The sequence below is a fragment of the Heterocephalus glaber genome, unplaced genomic scaffold, assembly GCF_053883595.1.
Source record: "Heterocephalus glaber isolate CG9 unplaced genomic scaffold, H.glaber_assembly_v1.0 deba00001456, whole genome shotgun sequence".
In the NCBI taxonomy this organism is placed as follows: Eukaryota; Metazoa; Chordata; class Mammalia; order Rodentia; family Bathyergidae; genus Heterocephalus; species Heterocephalus glaber.
This window is the reverse complement of record NW_028258304.1, coordinates 982,921-1,010,318: the sequence shown is the minus strand read 5'-3', so window position 1 is coordinate 1,010,318 and position 27,398 is coordinate 982,921. Positions and strand designations below refer to the sequence as shown.

The window sequence follows — 27,398 nt, the reverse complement described above, 5'->3', positions numbered from 1 at the left end:
TGTGGACCCCATTTCCTAAACTAAAAAAATGACATACTGTCTAATATATATAGAAAATATTTGTTTGTTTGTCCATTTGTGTATATAAAGCTTTGTTTAACAAAAGGATTTAAGGCAGCTTACAAAGATGCCTAAAATTCAGTGAGACTATATAAATTAGAAGCAGGTGAGAAAGAAAAAAATGTACAAGCAAGGGTAAAGCCATAAAGTGGAGCCAAGGATGGGACTAATACAAAATAAACATACCATAAACTTCGATCCATTTGCTAGGGGTGGGCCACAAATTTGGCTCTAAAATTTCTAACAGCCAGTGCCAAGATGAAACATGATCAGCTGAACAATTCCCAGAATGCTCAAGATTAAAGCAAACCACTAGCCCCAAAGAAACATAAGCATTCCTGATGTCCCAGAGAATAGAAAACACGTCTCCTTCACCCTTCCCAGAGAGGACAATGGAAAAGATGATGAGCGAGCAAGTGCTCAGAGGCATCTTTGCAGCAGGCACAGTCATGAGCTTTGTTTCTTACATTTTTCGGCCATAATTAAGGGAGTCTGATTAATGCAAAATGCAGTTATTTGAGGAGCTAGCAACTGAAGGTTCATCCAGCTTGCACTGGACACATGCCTGAACAAATATGAGCAGGATCGTCTGCCGAGTTCCCTAGCAATGCTTTCTAGGAAGGGTGTCTCAAGGCCAAGTGTCAGGCAAGTGCTGAGAGACCCTAAATTCTCATGTCTGACACCTAAACCGAAGCTATTCTCAGTGACAAAGCCTTGTGTAAGTCCCATCAAGCCACCTGGTGTTAAACTGGGGAAAGGTTAAATAAAAATCGAGTGCCTTCACTGAAGCTGAACAATCAGAACCAAGATTCTTTCCAGAAGATAACGGTAGACTCACTGAAATAGTGTGCAAGTGATTTTAGCCTGGAAACATTTTAAAGCAAATCCAGCCAAACACCTACCCACTTTTTTTTTTTTTTAAGTGTCAGTAACATCTCCTTCCTGCTGCATCTTCCAAGATAAACTGCTTGTGAAAAGCATGCCAAGTTAACTGTGTGGAGACTTGTGTGGGATGATTAACTGTCCTTAAAAGCTGAGGGACAGCTACCAAAAATAATGACTTTGTTGATAGAGTTTCTGATCTGAAGTCTGTCTTTACGGCAACGATCAGATGGTAGGGCCAGTTGTGTCCTGGAACAGAATAATGAAATTGAGCTGCCACAGAAAATCCAGACTGCAGGCCATCAGGACACGGAACCCAACTGGTGTGGCCCCTCCCCAGCCCTGGGCCCCACCCCTGATAAGGATCCCAGACGCCTTCTTGCCCTCCCTGGGGTGTTGAAAGTTTTCAAGATAATTAAATGTCCCTCCTCTGAGGTCCTGGGAATGAAGGTGCTAGGCAAATAAAAACCGTGAAGTGGCATGGGCCAAAGAGCACCCAGAAGACTTGAATCACAAAGTAGGCTTCAGGCCCTGCCACCCCTCCACATCCTCCAGAGCCCTGGCTCCTGAAATTAGGATTGAAGCTCCATGATCAAGTCAAAGAAATGGATTGGCAGCCTTTTTGAGTATCTTTCCTAAATTCCTCCTGGCACAGATTAAAATAGCCTGGTAGATCCACAAATACTGAGCATATTCAACAACCAAAGTACAGTGCATTTAAATTAAAAAGAAGAAAAGAAGTCCCCTGTGACCCTCCTGGTCACCAGCAGCTTGCTTGCTCTGCAGAGCATCTCCCAACCTTCCAACCCCACTCCATTCCCCAGTCCTAGGAAACTCAGTCCTACACTTTGCATTACATCCCCCAGCCTCCTTGGTCACCCAAGATTTGATCTGGCTGCCCTCTCTCCACATTCTCACCCTCTTGCTTGCTCTTTGGGGTTAGTCATAATAACCCCTCACGTCATCAGGATAGGAAATCACCTTAGATCTGCCTCACAACAACAGGAGGTGGGTGGTTGGAGGCTAATTATTATCTCAATTGTACAAATAAGAAAACAGACTCCGAATCATCCCATGGTTTTCCCACAGCCAGGCCATTGTGAGTGCCCAGGCAGAGAGGAAAACTCAACACTATACCACACCCATCCCTATTCCCTAAACCAGCCACCAGCTCTAGGACAAGTCAGCCTTACTAAAGGAGAACAACCAGAACATATAGTGTTGGGGAGGGGCAAGAAAAAGGGATGAAGGAGGCCTCTGGAACTCCATTACCTCCATATCTCCTGCTTCATGCTATTAGGACATATGATTCAGCCAGAAGGAACTGAAGTTTCCCCATCACTACTCTTCACTTCACAGAGGGAGGAAATTGGGAGAGTGAAGGATCCTCTGTACAGTGATTGGAGCTGTACCACGACTGGAGATGACCATCAAAATCCATGAGTGAGAGCTAGGGTCAAATTCACAGCCACACACATCCATGTACACCACTTGCCATCCACCTCCTGTGTGTATCTAATCTACCCAGTTTAAGTGCTGGGCATGATCTGAAAAGAGCCAGAATTAGACACCAATAGTTCTTCCTTACAACCCCACTTTGGCAGAAAACCATCTGGGTGGTCTTGGGCCATTCCTCTGAACTTTGAGAGTCTTTTCTCAGCCTTTACCACAAAGGGGATGATTTACATGAGCTTCTAGGTCTTTCTGGCCTCAACGTTAATTCTGGAACTCCAGGGTTTTCCTTCAGGAAGTAGCAATCTCCTTGAACAGATAAGCTGTGGCTGGGTGAGGTGGAAAACAGTTCAGAGGCAGAACTGACAGGGTGAGTGTTAGATTGTGGTTGGAGGTAGAGACAGGAGGCAGGAGGAGGCAAAGCACTGGAGAGGAAGAATTGCAAGAGGCCCAGGGCCAGGAAGAGGACTGAGGGCAGGTCAAGGCCCACTTGGGGCTCCATGAGGCTACAAAGTAGGAGGCTGTAGCCTACCTCAAGGGCCGGGTGGCCTAGAGTGTCCAGTTCCTTCTCCTCCAGGTGGAAAACCCAAGGCTACCTTTAAGATGAACAGGTATTTTTTTTTTTTTTTGGTACCGGGGATCAAACTCTGGTCTTTGCGCTTGCGCAGCAGGCAGCAAAACCACTGAGCTAAATCCCGAGCCCAAGATGAATGGGTCTTGAATGACTCCTGCAGACTTGTTTCTGTATAGGATCTCATTTCTGCTCCAACATCTAAGATGCCAAAGGGATTAATATTCCCACTATAGAAAAAATGAAGACAAAGAAGTGAAGAGAGGGCAGAACTATGGCAGAGACAGGGGTTGCAGGGGCTGGGCCATAACTTTCTCCACTATGGGCCCCCTAAGCCCAAAACACCTCTCAACCAGATTCTGCATCTCTGAGCTGACAAATACAAACTACAAATGTTTGGATCATGAAGAGATGCTTGGAATATCATCAACCAGTCAAAATGTCCTGCCCCAGGCATCGGCATTTTGCATCCAGTACTAAACTGACCCATATATTAATCTTTTTCTTCATTTCACTCATCAACAAAAACTTATTGAGCTCCTTCTGTGTGCCTGGTACTATGCTGCAGTGTAATTTTACAATCTATTTAGGGTATAGGCTTTCAAATGTGTCTGCATGTCTTTATCATGGTGCACTGCAACATCACTGGGTATTTAGGAGCAAGTTCTTTGCCTGATTCCCAGAGTCTTCTTGAGAAACTGCCTTGTCCACCTCTACTAGATCTGGGGTGAGGACTGCAGACTTTACTAGACTCTACTAGATGGGGTGAAGAGTAGAGACATGGGAGTGGAGGAGGAGGGAGTGAGAGAGCTATAAAAGCTAGGAGGTAATCGCCTGAGAAGTTCCTTTCCATCATTAAAGAGGATCTTAATTAAAGTCCATGAAATAGATACTGAAAACAAGCAGCAGCTGTGGGAACCAGATCCTGTGGGGATAGCACAGCCGCCCAGAGGTGCTGGGTGTTAGCTAGCCCGCTCTGGCCGGCTGCGGCTCCTCACCTGTCATTAGGGAGTAGGAAATCACCTCACATCAAAGTCATGCAGGGAGGAATGTGACAAATGCCATTCACCTTTAAAACAGTGATGAAAATAAACTCCAAAGTCTGCCAACTATTGTGTGCAAAAACTCCTGCGGCAGAAGGATGATACCCAGAGAGAGCCAAGGTGTGTCTAGCCAGGAACCAGAGCTGAGACACTTGGATGTGAGAACCAACTCCTCCCTGACTGTGGCCATCTTGAACTAAGTATGCCTTTTCTGCCCTTTGACCTTTAACTTACTGAGGTTAAGGACCTGGGAGATCCCTCCCCACTGTCCCATCACCCTGTCCAATTACCTAACATGGTTCCTTCACTTCCCATGGCTGCCTGGCAAGTTGGAGCCCTGGCATGAATGGCTGGGGTCCGAGGACACTCCTGACTAAGGACTCTGCCACCTGAGGGGAGGAGTGTAGTTCCTGCCTTGGACCCTCTGAAACAATCACTTTCTTCTTTGGCTTTGTGATATGGATAATCCCAGGTGAAAAATGACACTCAAGTGGAGTATTTCATTACAGTATAATCCAGTATGCAGAATTATAGAATAGGTTGGCATTTCAGGATCAGTTTATGGCAGATCCTGACAGAAATTTACCAATGAGGATCCAGAAACTGGAGGAGCCAGTGATCCAATCTTTTGGGTCAGTAATGGGTGGGTCCAGTGTAATATAGAGGCCTGGTGGCTTAGGAGGCAGAACACTTTTTGTCCCATGTTTACATACTCATCTGGTTAATGTGGGAGAATCATTAATGCAGGTCCTTTGGTGAGCATGACTCAAGGCCAAAGCAGAGAAGTAGTGGCACAAAGATCAAGGGACAAAAGCAGGGGGAGAGAAATTCAAAGAGAATCAGGAAATGGAGAGGATGTCAGCCATGGAGCAGTCTTTATTGAAACACCAGCATTTCCTAAGTAGCTTTCCCTTGGTCCTTCACCTATGAATCCAATAGCAAGAGAAGCCAGCCTACCCTCTCCTGTCACAGCCATTAACCTGGAATCATTTGAGCATCCTTTGGCAAGATCAAAGCAAAGTCCAACAACTCTTCCCATCCTTTCAGAAATGAGTATGGCCAAGGCTCCATCACAGCTTTCCACAGAACCATGAGTTCCACAATAGTAGCAAAACAGTCTATTTATTGGCCTCCAAAGAGACTTATTCACACTATTTTGTCACCTTGGCCAGACTTGAGCCATCACATGGGAAAGGAGTGGAACAATAGGGGTGGCCCTAATAAAGCTTTGGCCTCCTTCATATTCACACCATGGGTCAGAGGAATTCAGAGGATCATATGGATCAAAGAGGCCACAGAAATCTTCCTGGTGGAAAAGGAATGGAATCTGAGCCTTTAAGAATGGACAGAAGTTGAAACAGAACAAAGTGGACACTCTTTGCAATGGTTCCTGTATACACCATGAATTGGCTATGAGGGGGTCCCATGAATGAATGTCCCAACCAAAACACATTTGGAATTTAATCCCCACTGTGAAGTATTAAGAGGCAGGACTAGGTGGGGCCTCTTAAAGGTGATTAGGTCTTGAGGGCTCTACCCTCATGAATGGATTAATCCACTCATGCATTAATGAGTTATCTAGAAAGTGTGTTTGTTGTAAATGCCAGTTTGACTCTGTCTCTTTTGTGTACCCCTCTCATTATATGATGCCTTGTCCTACCTCAGAATCTTGCACAGAGTCCCCACCAGCAAGAAGGCCCTCACCAGATGTAGCCCCTCAACCCTAGGCCTCCCAGCCCCCAGAACCATGGGGTGAATAAACCTTCTATTCTTTATAAATAACCCAGTCTCAGGTACTTAGTTATAGCAACAGAAGAACTAAAACAAGAAGGCATTCACTTCTTGAGCCATAAGTGACAGAATGAAAACAATGTTAGAGGAATATTCACCCTGCCCTTGCAGTTAGAGACTGTGCTCAGGTAAGAAAGGTACAAATGAGGAGCTATACACAAAGCTCTGATAAGCACTCCATTTGAAGTTTTCTTTCTATTTTTTTTCCAGTACTGGGGATTGAACTCAGGACCTTGTGCTTGCCAGGCAGGCATGGCAGCACTGACAGGATTACTCTTATTTTAAGCGCTGGGTGCAAGATGCCAGAACTACAGATATTAGGCTAGAAGGATGGCATATTCGAGAACATCCTGGGCACCATCCTCCTTTTTTGGCTGCTGGTCACTGGGATATCTTGTAGCCTAGGAAACCAAGCCATCTTCCTCCTCCACACTAAGTATAAGGGAAGCACAGAGATGTGATCTGGCTGCAGCATGGAGGCTAAATAGCAAGTTTGCAGCTCTCGTAAGACTTAGGGATGGTCTTAAAGTCCTTTGTCCTGAAGGATTCTAATAAGATCTGTCAGCTGCTGGTAATACCACACACACACACACACACACACACACACACACACACACATCTGTGAATCATAGACCCTTAGTTTCTGGGGAAGGGATTGGGAAGGGTCAGAGTTGAGCTTATCTAACATTTTCACAGTAATAAAAATCACAGTTATTGCTACAGTAGCTGACACTGTGCTCCAGGCGTGACTCTAAATGCTTGTCCTGCATTCACCTAGGTAACCCTCACACAGTCCTATAGGTGCTGCATCTGTGTCCTACAGTTGGAAAAACCAAGAAGAAATGGGAAATTACTTGCCCCAAGTCACATGGCTAGAAGAGGTAGCATTGGAATTTGAACCCTCTTCCTAAGCTTTCTACAAACTGCCCATCTTCAAATGCCTTCCACTCTGATCTCAGCAGCATTTTATAGGGGCCTATTATGTGTCCAGATCTTTGCAGCCAGACAGAATTTAACATGAAAAAAAAAATCAGCATCTTCAGCGATTTTATAAGTATCTGAAGTGTCATAAGACATCTACATATGTGACAAAGTCGGACATGAAATAAAACCAAGGAAGTACTTTTGCCAAATTCTAAATGTGGGTCCAGTATCTGACAAAGGGCTGAACATTGAACACCAAGATTTGTGGGGAATCTGGGGGTATGTGGTTCCTATCAGGCTCATAGGGAAAGCTGTGAAGATTTCAGAAGTAGCTTTGTGGAATGGTGAAGAGTCCTGGCCAGATTTGAGGGCTAAGAGGGCACCAGATGTGGGCTAGGCAGCTTCAAACAAGAGCAAAGTGGAATGGGCACTATTGTACAACAAATTAGGTGATTCAATGCAGCCACCTTTGCAGGAGAATTCAGCAGGCAAGGGGGAGAGGTTTCATTGTACCAGGTGTACCAGCTTGGCACAGCAGCCCATGCAAGAGCCCTGGATCTTGTGACTGTGCCATCTCAGACCAACTTAAAAGGGAGCAAATAGATAGAGGACAAAGAGCCTATGATCAAAGTTTGATCTAGACAGTATCAGCAAATCCTATTGTTGGCCCTTGGCTGCTGGCTTTGTTAGATAGTTGTGTTGACTCTTCAGGCCTCAAGACACACTGTCAACTATTCACATATGAACATAGAGAAGAGTACACTATACCAGCCATGCATTTGGCTATCACTCATGCAGTAAATAAAGTGTTAACTACACTGCAGACTGTAAATCTGTGTGGGGACAGTGAGGGGAAACTGGAAACAGAAAGCAGAGGATTCCAGAACCTACTTGACAAGTAGAATTTCCACTCCGATTTTGGGAGAATGGCACACAGGCATGATTAGCTCACCTGTTTTAGTGATCTTATAGTTTCCCCAGCTCAAAAATCACAGCTGGGCAGATCCCCAGCTGGTTGAGTGCAGGCAAGAGGGTGTTTGCGGTGGGTGGAGGCCCGTCCTTTCTCCTCTGGTGGAGAAAGCCATTTATGACCTCACGGGATGAAAGGAACCAACCCAGGCTGGCTGAGCTGTTATTATAACAATTATCAAGAGCTATCACCTCCCTTTGGGAAATGTCCCCTTTCAAGTTGCAGCAGCATCCCAGTGTACGCTGGCTCACAGTTGCTCACAATCATTACTAGGTGCCCAGGGCAACTTATTAAGGTTTTGTTCCCAAAGTAGATGAATGTGGTCCTGTTTACAGGAGTATAGGTCTGCAAGGGGCTCATTAAAGCCATCACTACATGGTGGTGAGGGAGTGTGTGTGTGTGCATGGGTGTGTAAGTACTCTGATTGTTCCATCCCACCACAATCCACACCCCCTATCTTGCCCTGGTGGTTAAACGTGCCAGTGTTGGAGGCGTGGATGGCTTTGATCCTACTCAGCCTCCTTGCTCATGAGCACCAACAGGAGGCAGAGAGGACAATTTTTCCCCTACTAGGTGACTCACACATACCGCACCCCAGTTGCAGAAGCCTTGAACATTTGGGCTTGGGCTCCAGGGCATGCAACAGCCCTATTTCCTTTTAGAAGGTGACTCAAAACCAGAGTTCTCCTGCCTGGGTGTCCTTTCTTTGGATCCAAGAACAATTGGAGGAGACCCCTTATCCCTATTCCAGCCACCTCAGGTCAGCCTTAGGTCAGTGGGGGGAGGAAGGCAGTGACAACGGATTCTGGAGGAAATCATATCAAATCTGCAGGAACTTTAGAAATATCTATCATATCCACCTGTTTTGTTTGTCATATGAGAGGGAACACAAAGCTCAGAAAAGTAGGTGCTTTCCAAAGAGCATAGAGCCGGCAAGTGGCAGAAGCAAAGTGGTGTGCTCATTCTGGGAGACCAAAGAACAGTTGGATGCTTGTGCAATTGTTTAGGAGGCTACTTGTGCTTCACTTAAAAATGTTCTGAAGTGGAACACTTTTTAGAAATGTCCTGTTTTTAAATCTATTGCATACTAAGTCTTTTGGGACTCAATCATTTAACCTTCATGCTAATAACTAGGAGATTAGTATGAAAATTATCCCCATTTTAAAGATGAGCAAACTAAACCCTAGAGTCACATGTTCCAGATTGCATAGCTAGAAAGTGGTGGAGGGAGAATTCAAGCCCAGAGGGCCCAGGCCCGTTCTCTGCACCTTGTTACTAAGCTCCCAATTGTTCACATCCCTTGGGACACAGCTCTTTTCAGAAGATTCCCCACATCTCATCTGTCCTCACTGTGTATCCAGAATCACTCTTTTCAGCCCTCCAAAAAGCCTGTTCACTGGACAAAAGCTTTGGAGGACAGACAGGCAGGGCTGGCTGGGCTCTTGCTACTCCTTCCAAGATGGACAAAGTGTTTTGTACATAATGATACTCGATAGATGCTCTGGGAAGAGCTAAACTGGGCTTGCAGGGCACACACTGCCTTTACTGCCATGCCCACTTTTCTGTACCAGATTGTGAGCTCTAATACACACCATCTGGATCATAATATCTTTGGACTTTATAGAGTCAGTTCTTTCCTCATATAAGAAAGCTTTGTCATTTGTCTCCTCTGGTGGACTCACCTAGATAGTCAAGACCAGCATCTGCTGACCTGTCTAGTCCTCCCATGTGGAGTCTAAAAGCTTCTACCTCCTGGAGGAATGAAGTCTGTCCTTTTGTCAGGTCTGGGAGTGAGGGTGCAATGGGAATCCAGGATTGGTAGGGAGGACTCAGCAAGGACTGAGGGAAGAGGGAGGGAAGAGGAAGGGTTTAATAGAAGGAGAGAAAGAAGGGGGAAGAGAGCCTGAGAGGGAAGCAGGGAGCTGGCAGGAGTATGAGATATTAGATGAGAGGGAGAGAGAGGGAGAAACAGGGTGGAAGGTATTCCTAATCAAGAAGACAGAGATGGAAGAAGGAAGGCAGGAGGGGGAAGAAAAGAAAGGAGAAGCAAAGAAAGAGAGGGAAGGGCCGGGGATTTAGCTCAGTGGTTTCACCGCCTGCTGCGCAAGCGCAAGGACTGGAGTTCGATCTCTGGTACCAAAAAAAAAAAAAAAAGAAAGAAAGAAAGAGAGGGAAGAGAAAGACAAGCAAAGAAAGAAAAGCAAATCCACAGGTCCCTAGGAAGGGATGGGCATGGGCACAGGGACTGAGTGAGATTGATTTCCTGTACTCAGGGCTTGTCTTTGGAAAGAATTGCCCTGGCTTGTGGCCAGGGGAAAACAGGACAGAGAGTGGGTAAAGAAGGCAGAGGTGGGAGATAGCCTCTCCAAGAAATCAGGGGCAAGGCAGAGAGGAGGAAAGGGAACAGCAGGGAAAGCTCCTTCTCTGGGCAAACCCTTGGGGTGCCTGTGCATGGGTCCATCGTGCCCTGTGACCCAGGATCCTCTTTGTGAAAGGATCTCTCCTTCCTCCAGGCCCAGGCCGCCCCAACCCTAGAAGCCAGCAAGAGAGACCTTGACAGGCACCGTGCCTCTTCCATCACAGTCCAGGAGGGAGGCTGTGACCATGATGCCAAGAAACCTCAGTGCAGAGCTCCCTGCAGCATGTCTCTCACACTTCCCCAATAGGCACCATGACTATCAAAGCACCCTTTGGAGGTTGATGAGACAGGGATTCTGGCACCCCTTCTGTAGATGAGGAGAGAGAGGCAGGTCTCCCTGTCTTATAGTGGTAAAGTGCTTAGGACAGGGCCAGGCATACAGTCAGTGCCCAGTAAATGTCAGCTCTGGGTGTTACTGCAAAGCCCAGACTCTACCTCATTGGGAGCTTCCCAGGGTGTGCCAACTCCAAACATCCCTGGGATCCTGGCTCAGGTTCCAGGAGAGTGGGCATGCAGACAAAATCAGCAGAGCACTGCCTAGAGAGGTAAGAGGACAGCTTGCAGGATTCAGCTGCTCCAAGCAGAGACCATGCATGTGCTCTCAGGAGCTCAGGAGGGCCATATGAGCTTAGGTGAGTTTCTTCACTTTTGAGTCTCAGTTTCACCATCTTCAAAGTGGAGACAGATGCTCATGCATTACTGGTGGGATTAAAGAAAGAACCAAGATGGTAGCACCTGGCACCTGTGCATACTTGACAAAGCCCAGATCCTTCCCCTTCCCTGAAGAGCACCCAGGGGCTTCCTTTTGCCCAGTTAATCATGGCAATGTTTGTCAGTGATGCTTGTGAGTGGCTGTGTCAAGAACTATCCCCTATGCAAAATGCTCAGCAAGGCACTGAGTCTCCCAGAGATGCCTGAGACCAACTACAAAGCTGATCTTGGTCCTGTCTACAAACAGCTTGCAGTGCTCTCCAGGAACAAGGACAAAAGCCATCCAGAGTGGTGCAAAGTGTGGGATTGAAGCCTGTCATATTGCCTCTATCCCTGACACTTAGCTTAGGGCCTGCTCCGTGCAGGTTACTGCAGAGAGCCTTGTGGTATGAGATGGACAGGAAGGAGCTGGATCACAGGCTTCCCTTGAAAGGCAAGTTTTGAAATGTCAATGTAATTATGAAAATGCAAACAGGAACATTTTACTTTAGTAACTAGTGGTTTTTAATGAAAGTAATCAGCTCAGTTAAATCGAATTATCAGCTTTGACAATAGATGTGTAAACAGGAATTTAATGAATTTGTTGATTGCTCTTGCCTGTTAAAAGACATTATAGTAGTCATCTAGCCTGGATAACATATCGGCTGCCCTCCCTGGTTGGGCAACGCCTCCTCCACTAACACATACACACACAGACACACAAACATAGACACAAATACACTGGGAGCTCCCCGAGGCAGAAAATGTATCTCTACCATCAGCTCAGAGGATCCCAAAGGGTGGGGCTCTTCTCTTACTTCTTGTTTTGGTTTCTTCTCTGGTGTACTCTTTATATGGTTGCTACTCAGGGAACAGTCTTTGAGGAAGACAAGATGGAGGGGACAGAAGTCAGGGTAAAGAAGGAAGGAGGTTAAGGCATTGGGCTTCTGTATCCCAGTATTTTTGCATATATGATCTCAATTAATCCCACAAGGACACTTCCTGCTATTATTCCCATTTTACAGTGCAGGAAAGAGGTGCAGTGGGAGGAGCAGGTTGGCAGTGATGCTTCACAAAGCTGGTAGAGGTCAAGCCAGGCTGGGAGTCATCCTGTGTTTGCTGGTACTCTCCCTGGTCTTCTCTTGCCATAGGAGGGACTCGATGCCAGGAAGCGTCTCTTGTCAGCTGGAGGTAGCAAACAGGCCATCTCCTCAGATAAAACAAAGTGGGAGCCCATTGGGGCAGAAAAGAGTATGAGGGTGCAGTCTGAAATAGAGGCAGGCAGACTTGAGGGCCCATTGCTGAGATTCTTTGTAAGCCAGAAGATGGAAGCGGCCTCCAATCTCCAGACACACCTTGGCAGGTCAGTCATGCCCTCAAAGCTTCTACTTAGGAGAAATACAGGGGGGTAGCTCAAGAGGGAATGCAGACAGAACTCCCCTGAAATGCACACTTGCACATTTGCACACTCTGCAGTATCAGCTAGGCAGATGTCTCCCACAGTACTAGGGGCAGGAGTGTTGGGCCTTAGGCTCAATGAATAATGCAATGAGCCCAGGTAGGGGTTCGGGTAGGGGCCAGGTAGGGGCCAGGTAGGGGCTGAGGCAAACAGAAGAGGCAGACACTCCCCAGAGACAGCTCACCCACACCACCCAATGAGATACTATCAGGCAGTTATACCACAAACACAGCCACTGGTCGGGGCAGCAGCAGAATCAGCGTCCGTGGCCGTCTCTCATCTGGGGCTTGCAGATGAGAACATTAGTCAGACAGACAGAGGGAGGGAGAGTATGCTGAAACCACCTCAGGCCCTGGCCAGCTTTTTCTGGCAAACAGGCCAGCTGGAGCGTCTCCATGGGCCCATTTGGGAACTGAAGAGAGAGAGGGTGAAGCATCAGGCCCTGCCCTAAGCCAATGGAATAGATATGATGTTGCCCTGATGCCTGGGCTGGTGGCAAAGGCCGATTCCACAATCTAGCAGCCATAGTCTTATTTTGGGGACTTTGACTCTTGGAACCTACAATCAATAAAAGAGACCAAGTATTTCCTCCTCAGTCACCTGAGATTGAGAGCCGTTTCTAAGATAACTAAGCCAAGGATCAAAAGGAGGAGGAGGGTAGGAGGTAGCAAAGTAGGGGAGCATAAAAGGAAATTGAGGCTCATCGTCCTCCTCCCTATGCAAGGGGCAAACTGGGACAACAGTGTTGTGTCCATATGTCTTGTCAGTCTAGCAGATGCTGGAACACTATGTATCCATGTCGCCCAAGAGATTTTTGTAAGGCAGGCAGCCTGTCTCCAGACAATTTGTCCATGACCTCAGGTTGCTTGGCCAGGTGTGGTAGAGGCAACTCTAGAATTGCTTCCCAGAAGGAATAGGTGTCTTCTCAAGTTGATCCTGGTGATATAGAAACCGGAAGTTGAAAAATTGGCCTGCCACTGGTTCCACCTCTAGGGCAGAGGTTGCCATCAGGGTGGAAGAGTCAGACCCAAGGAAGGAAGAGAGAGGCCTTTCCAAGCCCTGGTTCCAGCAACAAATGGTTCCACCCTTTCTAGCACTTTCATCACATATTGTACATTCCTCTATGAGTACAATATGTAGTAATTAAATCTGTACCTCCTTCCTCAGATAATGATCTTTTTCGGTTCAGGGATGGTGTGTCTGACTCAGAGTGGGTGCTCAATGTTTGCTGTGGTGATGGATGGAAGAGCAGATGAATAAGAAGACAGATGACTGGATGGATGGATGGCAGATGGATAGACAGACAAAAGGATGGCAGACATAGAAAAACAGGTGAATATTGCTCCCACATCTACTACCATCCTTGTGGCTTCCATAGGGTTTACCTTCTTTTTGAGTTGGAGTTGTATTAGCCATTTTCCATGCAACTGATTCAAATGTCCACACGGGTATTTTTGCCCTGCAAAATTTCTTCTCAGAAGTGAGTTAGAAGTCAAGATCAATTTCTTCTCACCCTTTAAAATCCCACCCAAGATTATGGTTTATCAAAGAACTCCCACAGGCCCTTTGGAGGAAACATGGAGAGAGAAGAGTCAGTCAAAAGTAGTGGAAAAATGGAGAAGTCTCCAAAGGTAAGTAAAGCAGAGTCCCCACTGTCATTCAATCCCAGCCTGGTCTCGAGAGGGAATAAGAGAAGTCACTTCCAAGGGAGAGCTGGTCCTGGTTTTCCAGAACCCTAGAACCTCTGTGACCGTGAAGTAGAACCTGTGGGATAGATGAAGTCATGAACTTGAGTTACCTTTACCCTGAAACTAACCCAGTCCCAAGCCCTAGTCTATTCCAATAACAATAGAATAGCAAACACTTACATAGCAATTACCACGTGTCAGGCACTTGTCCAGGTGCTTTACCTATATTAACTCATTGAAACCTCACAACCTTTACATATTATACATTCCTCTACTAGCATAATATGTAAGTGTTATTGTTATTCTCATTTTGCTGATGAGGAAACTAAGACACAGAGAGGTTACATAACTCTGTCAACAGCTAATAAGTGGTAAGGTCATGATTTAAGCTCAGAAATCCTGAATCTTGAGTCTCTACTCTTAGCTACTAAATGCAGCCAGCTCTGCACTGAATTCAAACCCTAGTCATGTCAACCCTAGTGTCACCCTCCTCAACACAACCCTAACTATATCCCCAACTCTCAGCACATCTTCATTTCACTTTATACCCTGACCACACCATTAATAGAGTTCTCTAGAGATGAATCCCTTTGCCAGAAAATACAGGGGATGCAGATTCAAAGTAAACTCCAGAAAAAGGCAAATAGAAATCCAGAACGAGGACCTGGTTTCTGTAACCAATCAATGACATTAAAAAGAATTTAAAGGGGGAAATAAATGCTCTAGATTCAGAAAAATAATAATCATAATAACCAAATATGGATTGTGGCTCTTGTCCGGATCCAGACTGATTTCAATAAAGGCACCATAAGAAGGCACTTTTGAAACATTTGAGGTAATTTGATAATAGGCTGAGTTTAGATGATACTAAGCAATCAATGTTAATTTTATTAGGTGATAACGTTTTGCAGTCCTCTAAGAAAACGTTCATAATACTGAAGTAGAGATGATTGCTTGCTGTAGTTATGTTATATGAAGCTACCAAAATACTGAATCACTGGGCGAGGGATTTAGCTCAGTGGTTCTGCTGCTTGCCTTGCAAGCAGAAGGACCTGAGTTCGATCCCTGGTACAAAAAAAAAAAAATACTGAATCATTGTTCCAGGGGAAATACAGGATTAGGTTCCTGTGAACCCCTGGAGACAATATTTTCATCAACTGATCAACACATAAGCTTATTTTACCTGTGTTTCTGTTGAAGGACACCTCATGTTATATATATTGTTGATTCATTAACACTGAATTTATGGCCAACAGCACTGTAACTCCTGCCTGAATGAGGCTCCCCTAACACATATTTCCTCCGTAAGGCACATCACAGCCTTCCTATGCTTAGGAACACCAGACAGCACTTTAGCACTTTGCTTGGGGGGTCATTTTAAACAACAAAATGGGCAACAAAAACTGTAAAAGTAGAAAATAAATGATCCTAAGTAGACCTTGCAAAGGACACTTTTTCGTGACAAGAAGGCAGAGTGTCATCTTTCCTGACTTCAACTGGGAACCCATGCATTCAGCAACTCACATTTTTCACATTCTTCACCTATCTGTGAGTGAGTGAGAAAGCACTGTAAGTGTTGAATTTGGCATTCCAAACAACTGTTTAAAGTAGGCAAATTTGCAAACAGAGAATTTGTGAATAATGAGGATGAATTGTATTAAAGAACAAAATGGCATGGTGTCTGGGATTTGTTTTAAATCATCTCAATAGGGAATAAAAAAAAGGATAGGGAAAAGATAAATGAAGGAAACGTTGGAAAATACTGCTAATAGTTGACTGTGGATAATGGGTATATGGGACCTCTTAGTGCAAGTCTTCTAAGATATAGGCACCAATATGGGCTTAAAGTTTTTATTTTATTAGGGGAAATGCCTATGAAAATAGACATAGAAAAGGATCCAGGAAGCCTGGGGAGCCAACTATCATTCTGATTACAAAGTTGGACTCTGAGAGGATGAGGAGAGAGAGAAGGCTGGGTAGGTGCATCCTGGACCATTGACAGGTGGGCAGAGTCACGGGGCACCCTTGAGTTTAAAGCAAAGTATGTGCTCTTGGCTACCTTTGACTATGTTTGAAATTGTTCTCAATGATAATTAAAAGAAAAATAAGGAATTGAAGGAAAAGGTGTCTAGGGAGGCAGACATTCTAATAAGCTATTGTGTGTAGCAGCATGGAGAAGTGCAGAGAGTAGCCTAGTTGACAGCAAGCAGGCCACGCACAACCTTTCCCATTTTAATACCACAAGTTTGGATGGTAATACCACATGGTTTCCAAATCACTTCTACTCCTCCCCACTGAACCCTCACAACTACTTCAAGGGATGGGAAGGGCAGGTACTTGGATATCATTATACCCATTGGGCAAATGAGTAAATCTCTGAGCATCCAAGCTGTACTTTGGTAAAGAGAGTTACCCAAAGTCATTCAGTGGAGCAGGAGCCAGATGAGAAGGTTGCACCAGGTTCCCAATCCAGTGACCTTTTGCCACCCCTTCATGATCCACCCTCTAGGCATTAAGACTCAGGCTGTGAGATGGGTCCCTCAAGAATCACATGGAGCTGCCTGTGCTGCCCAGCCCAATCTCCCTTGGAATGAAGGATACTTATTTTGTAGGAAGATGAGTAAGAGGTTTAAAGGTCAGCTGTGGGGGGGACTTAAAGCTCCATCTGAAGTCAAACCTACACTGAAGGTATAATAGGGCCACTCTAGGGTCAGGGTAAAGGGACTGGCCTGAGTGTGGGAGTGACACTTCCTCAACCCAGGGCTGGCCAGGCCACACTGTTGGTAGGGATCAGCCTCCTGCTTGGCTTGGCGCGCACAGCCTTCCAACCTTCTCTCCTCAGCTCCTCCACAGCTGCGGCACAGGAGGTGACCCCATCACAGCAGAGGTATCTTGCATTCCTCATGCCCATTTTTATATGGCTTACCTCAGGTTCACCTAGAACAATTGCTCAGGAGTGTTTTGCAAGGCACCTGCTTGGGTTTAAGCCCATTGACAGCAAGAACAACGCTGGGACAAAATCTGTGCCATCCTCTGCCCATTGCTACAGACTTAAGTACAGAGCAAAGTCACGGCAAATGGCTATGTTCTGCTCCTACAATGGGACAAAGAAGAAGGCTGGTTTGTGCTCCACTAGACAGGTATCAGGAAGAGAAATCAAGCAGTGTTTCCTAATAGTAAAGCTGGGAGAGTGATCAGTCTCAATGGTAACTGTGAGCACAGAGGTTCAATTTTCTCAGAAGTCTCATATTCCCCTTCACCTCCACATTTACTCCATTTTAGGCTGACTTTTTCACTCACTTCAAATGTCCTGCCACTCTGGGAAAGGAATCTGAAGGGGCAGTGCCTATGCCCAAAAGAAGACTCCCCTCCTCACCGGTGGGATTGCTGGCAACACCATAGCAAACTATTTCTGGCTACTAGGTCTTTCTGTTGCCCCATAGAACAAGGGCACTCCAAACTCTGGCAAGAGCAAACTTTCTCTTCTTTAGTATCTCAGCCACTCACCAAGCTTCTGATTGGATTTCTTTTGAGCTGTCTGAGAGAAAGACAAGCACACAGGGATGCAAACTTGATGGACAGGGACTGTGCTTCTAGCTATACTTTTTACTCTATACTCCACACCTAATCATCAGCCTTAGAAAAATCCAGCAAATCTGTCCTTCTCCTCCACCCTGGCCTTGGAGTAGACCCTCCTCATCTATTCCCCCAACCTAGGACTAACTAACAAAGTATGCAGGGTAATGAGGCCAAATCCAGTGCACCGTTTGTTTACTTAAGGCCCCACCAGCTGACTGGTTTATACAGATGAACATTTGCTTCCAGTGTGATGATAGTGACCACCGATTTTTAATCTCAGTTAGGCAAAGTGGCATGCTCTCCCCAAGAAAATCACATTCTTTGAATTCATATGCCTTTACTCCCCCACCCCCACCCCAGTGCTTGGGATTGAACTCAGGACCTTGTGCTTGCCAGGTAGGCACAGTGCCATTGAGCCATATCCCCAGCCCTTGCCTTTACTATTTTAAAAAATTGCACTCTATTATTGTTGTATTTTACATTTCATCACTAAAACTTTTGAACAAGTGTATTTTCTCTCTGATTTTATATTTGCCTAATATCCTCAGGCTTTCCTGCTGGGCTTCAAAGTCTAAAATATACACTACTTGGCCCTTTATAGGAAAATATTGCCAAACTGTTGGTCTAAATTCTTCCTTTGAGCATTCAAGTCCCATAGCTATGAGTATCCTTGCTTCTCCCACAACACAACCAGATTTCCTGGATTCACATTCTGGCCTTCCTACATGCTATGTGGAGTAAGTTATTTATATTATTTGTGCCTCAGTTGCTTTGTCTGTGAAGTGAAGATAACAATATGATAATAACTTAGTAAATTCCTACAAGGTTTGAATGAGTCAGTATTTATAAAGCATCTAAAGCAATGCCTGCTACATAATGAGACCATGTATATGTTTTTGTTTTTGTTTTTATAGCTCTGAGGATTGAACCAAGGGCTTTCTCCAGCCCTTTTTTATTTTGAAACAAAATCTCGCTAAGTCACCAAGTTACCCAGGCTGTGCTCAAACTTGCAATCCTCCTGCCTCAGCCTCTCAGAGTGCTGGGATTGATTACAGAAGTATGCCACCACACATGGCTGTATGTGCTTGATAAATACAACCTCTCTCAGCCCAGTTTAACCTCCAAGCACTCCATTAAAATCTCATCTCCTCTACATAGCTTCCTTCTTTCACTGAATCTCTATCTGCATATCTTATCTGCAGAGCACAAAAAGCAGTGATAACTCTCACTCTGCACTGTTCTCTGCAAGCTCCTTGAAGGCAGGAATGTCTTCTCTTCCTTATTTCCAAGATGATTTAAAAGCTGAAGGTAAAATGAAGACACACACACAAAAGAAGACAGCAGGAGGATATTTAACCACTAAAATAGGGAAGAGCTTTCTTAAACCAAAAGTGAATGGGGAGTTGTGAAGGAAAATATTTTTAATTTGATTACTTAAAATTTAAGTATAATCTATGTCTAAAATAGTAGAATATAAAATCAAACAGGAAACATGGAAACAATATTTGAAACAAACATGGCAGTAAAAGGAGAGTTAATATCCTTAACATACAAAGAGTTCCTACAAATCAACATGAAAAAAAATCTTGGGGCCAAAATAGATAAATAGTATAAGAACTTAAATAGAAAAATGGAAATGGAAATAGCTAATGAATAAAAATTTTTATAATCATTAAAAATATACAAAAGCAAACAAAAGGAATTTCAAAACAGCCTTTATATGAGATTAATAAATAATTTTGAAATAAATGTATGCAGGCTTCTCAAAAGAACAAGAAAATAAGCACTGATAGTAGGAATATGAACTAATCACTTTGAATTTGATGATATGAATCAAGACCTTTTAAAAAGTTTTACCCTTTGACCCAGTATTGTGTCTTCTGGGAAGTCAGCCCAAGGAAATCATAGGTGGATAAAGATTTCTGTGCAGTGTTATGAAAAACAAATATAGATTACATGTTTAATAATATGGGATTGGTTTAATAAATATGGTTCATCCATAGGACAATGGTGAATGGTGATTATGCAATGATTTAAAATAATGTTTACAAAGAGCATTTCATGACATGAGAAACAAAATTGTACAAGCATTTCCATTATGACTATGGTTTTTAAGTGCTTTGAAAAGAGACAAAAAGGAAATACATATGCCTTCCCACCTTCCAGACCAATATTAAGGTGCTGATCCTGACATGGAGACTTTTACTAATGTGGGTTTCTGTCCACTGGTGCACAGTGGAACCCAGGGATGAAGACGGGTACATAAGAGAGTTTCCACATTTGTGTACATGGGTGTGAAAGCACATGCAGGATGTGCTCTATGTGTGCATCTATCTTACATACAAGCCTTTATGTTTAAGCAAAGCATATGTTTAGCAAGCCATAAGGAAAATTTTTAGCCTGCACACTATACTCATAAGAAGGTCAGGGGCCAAAGCCTCCATAAAAAAGTGCACTTGACCCCCAAGGTGGCACTTGCCCAAAGCACTATCACCCCCACATTGGGAGTGACAATTGGAGCAGGTTTAGACCTTTCCCTTCTGGCTAGAAGTGACTAGAAACCTTCCATGTTTATAGCGGCACTATTCACAATAGCCAATAAAGGAAAATTATAGAATGTCTACAAAGGATGAATGAGTAAAGAAAATGTGCATATGTGGAATATTATTCAATCATAAAGAAAAAATGAAATCCTGTCATTTGCAACAACATAGATGGAACTGGAGATCCTTATATTAGGTGAAGTAAGCCAGGCACAGAAGGACAAGCAGCACAGGATTTCAGCAAATATGGAATATTTAAAAAGTTGATCTCAGCCAGGTGTTGAGGTGCACACCTATAACCCCAGCACTCCGGGAGGCTGGGGAAGAAGAGTGCAAGCTCCAGCCCAGCCTTGGCAGATTTATAGCAAGACTGTCTCAAAATTTAAATATACAAATAAAAGAGGTGAGGATGTAGCTCAGTGAAAAGGCCCTGGGTTCAATCCCTAGTATTGATCCCATGGAAGTTGAGAATTGCATAGTAGTTACCAGAGACTGGAGAGAGCAGAGGAGATGAAGAGATGGGAAGAAGGTGATCAATGGGTACTAAGTTATAGTTAGATAGTGGCAAGTTCTGGTGTGCCACTGCCCAGTAGTGACCATAATTAACAATCATGTATTGTTTGGAAAACTAAAAGAAAGGATTTTTTGAGTGTTTTCACCTAAAACACAGGATCAATGTTTGAGGAAATAGGTATATTTATCCTGATTAAAACATTACACAATATATACATGTTTTGAAATATCACATAGTACCCCATAAATATGGACATTATGCTTTTATGTGTCAGTTAAAATAAATTTTAAAAAAAGAAGTAATTAGATATGGAGGAGCTTGAAGGAGGCTGCAATTGCTTCCTAAGGCTCAGAGGGCCAAAATCCATTCAGCCAAGGATAGACCCTTGGCTCCCCCTGGGCCTGTATCAGACCACCTATGTACGGGAGCACAGAGAAGAGGACAGCCTGACACCTCTCCCCTAGGCCCACATACTCTGTGACAGCCTTCTGGGTCAGGCATCCCAGGCCTTTCTGTCCCCATTCCCAGGAAGGGGCCGAGCAGTGTGGTGATTTTCCACTGAGGAGTGCCTGCATGATTGCCATCTTGCCAAGGCCTGACTGGCTCCGCCCACTGGCCTGGTTGGCGATAAGTGGGCTCCACCTTCTGCCCCCGCCCCAGCAGCAGGTGGGGGCAGGCTCTCTGGGGTGTGCCAGGATCCTATCTGGAGCACCCAGCCCGCATCACAGGGCTGGAACTCCGCAGACACCCCAGCACCTTCACCGAGCCACAAGGACTCAAACCCTGACCTCACGAACCTGGCATGTCCCCTCTTCCAAGTACCCATTATCCTCCAACCAAGTCATCCAGTCCATCCCTCTGTCTCCAAGCCTGGATGATGGTCAACTCAGCACTTTTATTGAGCACCTACTGAGTCTCAAGGAGCTCCCTAAGATCCTAGCCCAGTCACATTGGATCTGAGTCACCATCAACTCTCCTCCAAAACAAGTAGGGGACGACTTAGCCAATCACTGGGGAAACATCCACAAACCCCAGCCAAGGACTCACAGACTCTCAAAAGGTGGGGGAGGCTGGGGTGGAGAGGAGATGAAAGGAAACACAAGGAGGCACAGGTCTTTCCTCCTTTCCTGTGAGCCATGAGGAGGGATCTTGCATGTTCCATCACAGTGACTACTGAACTGCTAGACTTCTGCTGCAGTCCAGGTGCATGCTAGATGAGAGGTGGACACCACCTTTGCCTACTAGGAACATACAGTCTTCTAGGAAATACTAATCAAAGAAAAATAAAATCTGCAACTTTATCAGGGGCTTCAAAGCAAAGATGCCAAGTACCAGAAGAACCTACACAACAATGACCCTTCTATTCCACATCTGGGGGGCAGCCTGCCTCTGCTCCTCGTCAGAGGCCTGTAGGCCAGGTACCCAGCATCATCTCCAAGCTTCCACAGCTCCTGAAGTCAGCACAAGCCTTGAGCCAGGGCTCACCCTGCACCAGTGGTTCTCTAAGTGGCAGGATATTCACAGGTTGACTCCCCCAGTGGCCCATCCCCAGAGGGAGAGACAAGATGTGTGGTACAACAAACCAGCTTTGGTCAGAGCAGCAGTTGTGCAGTGGGGGTTCCTCAGACAGTAATGTCCGAGAGACACAAAGTGTGGAGCTGAGCAGAAGCTCCCCAGATGGAGGACCAGCAGTGCCAAGGTCAGGCACACAGGCACAGACATGAGCCAAGTGCATTGTGTGATGGGGATAAAGAGGTGCCTGGTAGGAGATGAAGGGGCAGGGAGCACCCAGGGTTGGCCCCTGAGGATCAAGGCCGGCCTCTTGTTCCCATCCCAAGGTTCCTGGAGAGCCATGGAAATATTTTCAGCAGAGGATGACATGACTTACATCTTAATGTCCTTCTGGTCATCATGTGAAGAAATAATGGGAGACCAACAGAGAGGAGCCAGAAGAGGCCCAGACTCAGAGGAGCGGTGGGTGGTAGAAGGGAACACAGTCAGGGCTGTGAAGTATTGGCCATCAGGGGAGAGTTTGGAGAAGCATGACGCAGGCAGACATGATGTGAGCCCTAAGGAAGGGGTCACACACCCTCTCCCATGGGGAGTTCAGCCCTAGAGCCTCCCACTCCAAGCATCTGCCTTGACAGCTAGAATTTTTTTGTGGTCGTCACACCTGCATTCCTTCAATCCCTTGGATGCCCATAGTTAGAATGCAGAGGCCTGGGAATTAAATAGGGAAAACAATGACACCGTTATTTTCACCAAACATTATTTCTTTTCAGTTATACACAGAGGCAATAAACCACAAAAGTACATAAAATACCTGCAGCTTTGTCACCAACAGAAATCAGATATTTTCATAGCATTACAGTTGGGGAGATACATTGCAATATCAAAAGTTGTTATCCTTACACAGCGAATACAGTAACTATGAGACCTGCTGCAGATCCCTTCACTTCCTGCCCTCCTGAGAAGCACAGGCAGTGCTCTCCGAACACTTGGAGCAGGCACCTCCTGCTTGATGGCTTTCCTCTTCCCCCAAGCAGCCATGTTGCCTTTGCTGCTCTCACCAGGGAAGATACTGCAGCTTCTCAGACCAGGAAGGCCAGTAACTCTGTGATGCCACTGAAAATGGCTTTGTTGGGCCGGGGATTTAGCTCAGTGGTGCTGCCGCCTGCCCCCACAAGCACAAGGACCAGAGTTCAATCTCTGGTACCAAAAAAAAAAATTTGACTTTGTTTGACTTCTATTTAGTAGAAACAGAAACAGACCTTCAATTAATATCAATTATATCAATTACATATTCTTTTTTTTTAATCAATTACATATTCTTTTATGCTCAAAGTAAGGGACCAACTACTTGCAGTAAATGTAATATATTTTAATTTACTTTAAATTGTCTTCTGTTTCACAAATTTCCTGTATTTTATAGCTAATCACTGTTAGCCATATCCTCAAACTTATATGTATATCATTACTAAGGTATATTTATAATATACTTTTAAATTATATTATTCTGGTTTACTGTCATTTGCTGCTCATGTTGCTCAAGTTCTTGGTGTTTGCTTGTTTAAATTGGACCTGTTTCTGAGAGTCAGGCCAAAGACAAGTCTATATAATAAATCAAATCACTCCTCAATAGACAATGCCATATGCATCATGCATTATTTGCATGCATTATTTCAGTTTATTAGAGCTTCGATTCTGGTCCCGAGTGAGAAGTGTGGCACGTAATTGTGTCCTGCAACATGTACATATTTATTGCAGAAATTCACAATCAAGTTATGTTCGTACCATGCTTTTAAAACTTTACTCCAGGGCAGTGTCAATGGATGGGGTCACAAGTAGAAACATGGATCATGTTTGCCGCTTGAATATTTGGTACTCTATAAAGACTAGCTACTGGTGCGCAATGCCCTGGCGAGCCGTCATGGGTGCCGCTACCAGCAGCTAGAGCCTGTGGGAGCCGGGACCGCGATGGCGCGGGTGCTCTGGACCGAGTCTGCGGCAAATGTAATGTTCAAGCCCAGAAATGCCTTACGTGGATTGTCAGAATCGCATTTGTGATTTTCTAGATATTAAAGAAAATGAAAACAGTGGGAAATTTCTTCGATGGTACTTCATACTGGATACCAGAGGAGATAGTTTTGTGTGGTATGTGGATAATCCACAGAACCTACCTTCTAAATCATCACGTGTTGGAGCTATTAAACTTACCTATATTTCAAAGGTTAGCGATGCAGCTAAGTTAAGGCCAAAAGCTGAGTTCTGTTTTGTTATGAATGCAGGAATGAGGAAATACTTCCTACAAGCCAATGATCAGCAAGACCCAGTGGAATGGGTGAATGTTTTGAACAAAGCTATTAAAATTACAGTACCAAAGCAGTCAGACTCACAGCCTAATTCTGATAACCTAAATCGCCAAGGTGAATGTGGGAAGAAACAAGTATCTTACAGAACTGATATTGTTGATGGTGTACCCATCATTACTCCAACTCAGAAAGAAGAAATAAATGAATGTAGTGAAAATACTGACAAAAATAATTTGAAACAGTCACAAAGCCATCTTCCTTACTTTATTCCTAAACCACCTCCAGACAGCGCAGTTATCACAGCTGCATACTGTGTAAAATAAGTAGCAGTGATGAAAAACTGGAAGAGAAGATATTTTCAGTTAGATGAAAACACAAGAGGCTACTTCAAATCATAACTGGAAAAGGAACCTCTCCATGTAATACCACTTAAAGAAGTTCAAAAGTCCAGGAATGTAAACAAAGTGACATAATGATGAGGGACAACCTGTTTGAAATTGTAACATCTCGAACTTTCTATGTGCAGGCTGATAGCCCTGAAGAGATGCACAGTTGGATTAAAGCAGTCTCTGGCGCCATTGTAGCACAGCGGGAACCTGACAGATCAGCGTCTTCTGAGCATTCCACCTGTTCTTCAGAATCCAAAAACACTCTCCGTTCTGCCAGTGCAACAGCAGCCACCTCACATTCCACAGTCTCTCGCAGCAACTCTCTGGTCTCAAGCTTTACCATGGAGAAGTGAGGATTTTAAGACTCTCTTACCAAGGTCAAGCCAGGGAACTTCAAGGTCCAGACTGTCTCTCCAAGAGAACCAGCTTCCAAAGTGACTGAACAAGCTATACTAAAACCTCAAAATGCCCCTCAGGAAAAAGATCATGACCCAGTGGACTTGAATGATGCAAGCCTTCCAGTCAGTGATGTGTAAGCTGAAAGCATGTGCGGGCCTGATTGCCCCTTCTGTCCTTCAGTGTCCTTTCATGAGGCTTCTAGCCAAACATGATAAAGGTTGAAGTGGCTTTTAATATATATTATACTGCCTCTTAGATGCACTCTTAACAAGCTGGTAGACCAAGAATCTAGGGAGCAGCCAAACTAAATGTAATTTCTTTAAGAGGAAAAAAAAACCCTAATTGTCTCAGTATCAACTGTCTGAAGATTTGTGTATCTTCATTTAGGTGGTAAAAATGTGTGTGTGATTTTTTTTTTCCTAGTGACTTTGACAGTTTAAATATTTAGCAACTTAAAACATTAAAAATGCTTAATTATTTTGGTCCTTTAAAAAGTACTACTATGACTTCCTATTAAATGTTCAGTATTTACATTCTTATTCATTAATATTACCAAGTGAAATATTGCCAGACTAAGATTTCTAAACTCATGAGGTCTGTGGTGCTGCAAAATTTTTACTGCAATTGGACTATTTTGAAATTATAACCATTTTTGATGCCCTGAATTTTGAGGTGAGTGGTAAATTTTGCATAGAAGCTATGACTAGATCTTTGGTAAGGATAATGGGTTGTCCTGGGTTAGAAAAAAGAAAAAAATGAGGATTCAACTATTTTGAGATGTTTGGTTGAAAAGGCCTAGGACTTGCAGTGGTCAGTGCTTCATTCAGTGAAAATTACATAGTTAGAAATTTTTGGGAGATCTGATTTTATCAAAGTTTTGTAAATAGTTCTTATTCCTATATTTGGATCAGTGGAAGACCTCAAGTTTATATGTAAAGACATAATAACTGCCCTTAGTCATGAAATTGTTGTGGCCTCTACTTGTTGTCACTAATAACCTATATTCAAGTGACTGTGTTTTTTCATCTTGTTTAGGAATGTTTTGAGATTAATGTGCTCAAAAATCCTACATAATTGGCTTTAAATATTGGAATGAAATAACTTTTCAGTAGCATAGTTTAATGTGTTAAATGAGATAGCATGTGATGTTAGAAAATTCTGGTATTTTTCTACATGTGCAATACATATGTTTTAAAAAACAAATTTGAGTATACATTTAATCATGGGGATATCATGAATATAAGCACCTACATAAAAAATCCCTAGTTTAGGTTGTAGAATGATAGACCAGTTTGAGCAAGTACCATTTTGCAGTTCAGTCCTTAACATTTGCTTTGAGAAAAAGTCTTGAATTTCACATGCTGCTATTTTATATTTTACTATTTTACAGTGCTGTTTTATTTTGAATTCATACATATCACTGTTTTTTCATTTTCTAAGGTGACTTCTTATCTGCGAGAGAAAACAAAAGAGGAATTTCCTACTCCAGTAGAAGAGTCCAGAAGTTAAGATATATCATACTAGAATTACTCAGTTTTAGTTTAAAAATACATATGTATAAGAATGCACCAACAACTTTTATTCATAAGCTAATATTTTTTAAACTTATAGATTTTTCTCTTTTGCAACTATGTTTGAAAATGTTAGAACAAAAAGGTTTTAAGTAGTGATCACTTTTTCTGCTGACATACATTTTAATGGCTCTTTTGAAACAAAGTTCCTTTTTTATAAATTCACCTATGCATATAAATATGAAATATACATATCCATATATACAAATATACATATAAATATAAATATAAATACATATAAATATGTATAGACACTTTGCAATATGCAAGAGCCTAATGCCGTTTTCTTTGGTACAACTTCCACATTGCATGTTCATTTTAGCATATTTTGGTATTGGTAATTTGATATGTTTCATGGTGGCAAAATATTAGGTCTATTTTGGGACTTTTTATAGAACTATCCTATTGGGTAGGAAAATGTTCTTGTGATTGTCAGGGTCTCCTAATATTTATCTCAATTCTTTTATAAGTCTATAGAGATTATTTAATTATTTAAAAGCACACTTTTCTTGTAAATATGTCATGTTTGAAGTGTCAAAAATTACTTTGAATACTTTAATACTTGCTGCATTGTTTTCTGGGTATATAACATGTCTTCTTTCAGAATGGGAATGTGTACCTCTCAATGTTTACTGTTAATGT

General features: G+C 43.7%; 1 pseudogene; it reads left to right on the top strand.

Moving 5' to 3' along the window:
• Positions 1-24,059: 24,059 nt before the first annotated feature.
• Positions 24,060-25,285, top strand: LOC101714858 (pleckstrin homology domain-containing family A member 1 pseudogene; annotated as a pseudogene).
• The last annotated feature ends 2,113 nt before the right edge of the window (positions 25,286-27,398 follow it).